Source organism: Alexandromys fortis, unplaced genomic scaffold (assembly GCF_014885135.2).
Source record: "Alexandromys fortis isolate MF-2015 unplaced genomic scaffold, M_Fortis_MF-2015_v1.1 scaffold_74, whole genome shotgun sequence".
NCBI classification, from domain to species: domain Eukaryota; kingdom Metazoa; phylum Chordata; class Mammalia; order Rodentia; family Cricetidae; genus Alexandromys; species Alexandromys fortis.
This window is the reverse complement of record NW_026068008.1, coordinates 9,100,490-9,104,594: the sequence shown is the minus strand read 5'-3', so window position 1 is coordinate 9,104,594 and position 4,105 is coordinate 9,100,490. Positions and strand designations below refer to the sequence as shown.

The 4,105-nt window shown below is 41.0% G+C and overlaps 1 long non-coding RNA gene across 1 annotated transcript in view; it reads right to left on the bottom strand.

Annotated features, from left to right (window-relative positions):
* Positions 1-396: 396 nt before the first annotated feature.
* Positions 397-4,105, bottom strand: part of LOC126513418 (uncharacterized) — a 64,267-nt gene continuing 60,558 nt past the window's right edge. Inside the window, exon 4 of the long non-coding RNA XR_007595327.1 lies at positions 397-793. This is a non-coding gene — a long non-coding RNA (uncharacterized lncRNA). The remainder of the gene's footprint in view (positions 794-4,105) is intronic.

The following is a 4,105-nucleotide window of genomic DNA, read 5'->3' as shown; positions in this document are numbered from 1 at the left end:
ACCATTTTGTACTGGTCTTATGCTATGTCATGCTTGCTCTTGTGACTAATGGAATAGAGTATATGTGTTGGATGGTTTGTCTAAATTAGATGGTATCAGGATGTGGATTTCTTCCATCATCCAGCCCTCTCTTTTGGATAGATCACTCAAATGAGAGTTTGAATGTGTATGTTGTCAGGTCTGTAGGTGCTCTCTGTGTATGGGTGGACACAAAGTACAAGACACTAGCTGTGTAAAGGAGCCCACTGGTAATTGGATTTTTTTTATTGAAAAAAAAATTTCCTCCTCCTCCCCGCCTCCCATTTCCCTCCCCTTCTCCCTTTTCCCTCCCTCTCCTCTCATTCTTCTCCCTCTCCCCTTACTACTTTCCCCCTCCCTCTCCAGTCTGAAGAGCAGTCAGGGTTCCCTGCTCTGTGGAAAGTCCAAAGTCCTCCCGCCTCCATCCTGGTCTAGGAAGGAGAACATTCAAACTGGTTAGGCTCCCACAAAGCCAGAACATGAAGTAGGATCAAAACCCAGTGCCATTGTCCTTGGCTTCTCGGCAGCCCTCATTGTCTGCCATATTCAGAGAGTCCAGTTTTATCCCATGCTTTTTCAGTCACAGTCCAGCTGGCCTTGGTGAGCTCCCAATAGATCAGCCCCACTGTCTCCGTGGGTGGGTGCACCCCTTATGGTCCTGACTTCTTTGCTCATCTTCTCCCTCCTTCTGCTCCTCATTGGGACATTGGGAGCTCAGTCCTGTGCTCCAGTGTGGGTCTCTGTCTCTATCTCCATCCATCGCCAGATGAAGGTTCTATGGTGATATGCAAGATATTCATTAGTATGGCTATAGGATAGGGTCATTTCAGGTTCCCTATCCTCAGCTGCCCCAGGAACTAACTGGGGACATTGCGCTGTGCACCAGGAGCCCCTCTAGGTCCAAGTCTCTTGCCAACCCTAAGATGACTCACTTAATTAAGATATGTGCTTCCCTGCTCCCCTATCCAACCTTCCTTTATCCCAATCATCCCGTTTCCCCAAGTTCCCCCCAACCTCCCCTTCTCACTTTTTCTCCCCATCTCCCCTTACCCCCATCCCACCACACCCCCAAGATCCAAATTTTTGCCTGGGAATCTTATCTACTTCACATAACCACGAGGATAGCTATATGTTTTTCTTTGGGATCACCTTCTTATTTAGCTTATTTAGGATATCAAATTATAGACTCACTGACCTTTATTTATCTCTAGAAACCAATTATGAGTGAGTACATCCCATGTTCATCTTTTTGGGTCTGGGTTACCTCGCTCAGGATAGTGTTTTCTATTTCCATCCATTTGCATGCAAAATTCGAGAAGTCATTGTTTTTTACCGCAGCGTAGTACTCTAATGTGTATATATTCCACACTTTCTTCATCCATTCTTCCATTGAAGGGCATCTAGGTTGTTTCCAGGTTCTGGCTATTACAAATAATGCTGCTATGAACATAGTTGAACAAATGCTTTTGTCATATGATAGGGCATCTCTTGGGTATATTCCCAAGAGTGGTATTGCTGGGTCCAGGGGTAGGTTGATCCCGAATTTCCTGAGAAACCGAAACACTGATTTCCAAAGTGGTTGCACAAGATTGCATTCCCACCAGCAATGGATGAGGGTACCCCTTCCTCCACAGCCTCTCCAGCAAAGGCTATCATCGGTGCTTTTGATTTTAGCCATTCTGACAGGTGTGAGATGATATCTCAAAGTTGTTTTGATTTGCATTTCCCTGATTGCTAATGAGGTTGAGCATGACCTTAGGTGTCTTTTGGCCATTTGAACTTCTTCTTTTGAGAATTCTCTGTTCAGTTCAGTGCCCCATTTTTTAATTGGGTTAATTAGCATTTTAGAGTCTAGTTTCTTGAGTTCTCTATATATTTTGGAGATCAGACCTTTGTCTGTTGCGGGGTTGGTGAAGATCTTCTCCCAGTCAGTAGGTTGCCTTTTTGTCTTAGTGACAGTGTCCTTTGCTTTACAGAAGCTTCTCAGCTTTAGTAGGTCCCATTTATTCAATGTTGTCCTTAGTGTCTGTGCTGCTGGGGTTATACTTAAGAAGCGATCTCCTGTGCCCATCTGTTGTAGGGTACTTCCCACTTTCTCTTCTATCAGGTTCAGTGTGTTCGGACTGATATTGAGGTCTTTGATCCATTTGGACTTGAGTTTTGTGCAAGGTGATAGATATGGGTCTAATTTCAATCTTCTACAGGTTGACATCCAGTTGTGCCAGCACCATTTGTTGAAGATGCTTTCTTTCTTCCATTGTATACTTTTAGCTCCTTTGTCGAAAATGAGGTGTTCATAGGTTTGGGGATTAAATTCCGGGTCTTCTATGCGATTCCATTGGTCGACTTCTCTGTTTTTATGCCAATACCACACTGTTTTCATTACTGTAGCTCTGTGATAGAGTTTGAAGTCAGGGATGGTAATGCCTCCAGAAGATCCTTTATTGTATAGGATTGTTTTGGCTATCCTGGGTTTTTTATTTTTCCATATAAAATTGATTATTGTCCTCTCAAGATCCGTGAAGAATTTTGATGGGACCTTGATAGGAATTGCATTGAATCTATAAATTGCCTTTGGTAGAATTGCCATTTTTACTATGTTGATCCTCCCAATCCAAGAGCAAGGGAGGTCCTTCCATTTTCTGATATCCTCATCAATTTCTTTCTTCAATGCTTTAAAGTTCTTGTCAAATAGATCTTTTACTTCCTTGGTTAGAGTTACCCCGAGATATTTTATGCTGTTTGTGGCTATTGTGAAAGGTGAAGCTTCTCTGATTTCCCTCTCTGCTTCCATATCCTTTGTGTATAAGAGGGCGACTGATTTTTTGGAGTTGATCTTGTATCCTGCCACATTACTAAAGGTATTTATCAGCTGTAAAAGTTTCTTGGTGGAGTTTTGAGGGTCACTTATGTACACTATCATATCATCTGCAAATAACGAAAGTTTAACTTCTTCCTTTCCAAGTCAAATCCCCTTGATCCCCTTATGTTGTCTTATTGCTATTGCTAGAACTTCAAGCACTATGTTGAAGAGGTATGGCGAGAGTGGGTTTCTGAGTTTAGTGTTCCTGAGTTTAGTGGGATGGCTTTGAGTTTCTCTCCGTTTAATTTGATGTTAGCTGTCGGCTTGCTGTATATAGCTTTTATTATATTTAGGTATGACCCTTGTATCCCTAGTCTCTCCAAGACTTTTATCATAAAGGGATGTTGAATTTTGTCAAATACTTTTTCAGCATCTAATGAAATGATCATATGGTTTTTTTCTTTCAGCTTATTTATATGATGGATTACATTGATAGATTTTCGTATGTTGAACCAGCCCTGCATCTCTGGGATGAAGCCTACTTGATCATAATGGATAATTTTTCTAATGTGTTCTTGGATACGGTTTGCCAATATTTTGTTGAGGATTTTTGCGTCGATGTTCATGAGTGAGATTGGCCTGTAATTCTCTTTCTTTGTTGAGTCTTTGTGTGGTTTTGGTATCAGAGTGACGTAGCATCATAAAAGCATCATAAAATTTGGCAATGACTCTTCTGCTTCTATATTGTGAAATACATTAATGAGTATAGGAATTAGGTCTTCTAGGAAGTTCTGGTAGAATTCCGCATTGAAACCATCAGGTTTTGGTAGGGAGGTTTTTGATAACAGCTTCTAATTCTTTGCCACTAACAGGTCTATTTAGATTGTACACCTGGTCCTGGTTTACTTTGGTATATGGTATTTATCTAAAAATTTGTCCATTTCTTTTACATTTTCCAGTTTTGTGGCATACAGGCTTTGTAGTAAGATCTATTGATTCTTTGAATTTCCTTTGTGTCTGTGGTTATGTCCCCCTTTTCATTTCTGATCTTTTTAATTTGCATATTCTCTCTCTGGCATTTTATTAGTTTGGATAGGGGTTTATCAATCTTGTTGAATTTCTCCAGGAACCAGCTTTTGTTTCATTGATTCTTTGGATTGTTTTCTGTGTTTCTATTTTGTTGATTTCAGCCCTCAGTTTGATTATTTCCAGTCTTCTACTCCTCCTAGGTGACTCTGCTTCTTTGTTTTCTAGAGATTTCAGGTGGGCTGTTAAGTCTCCAAT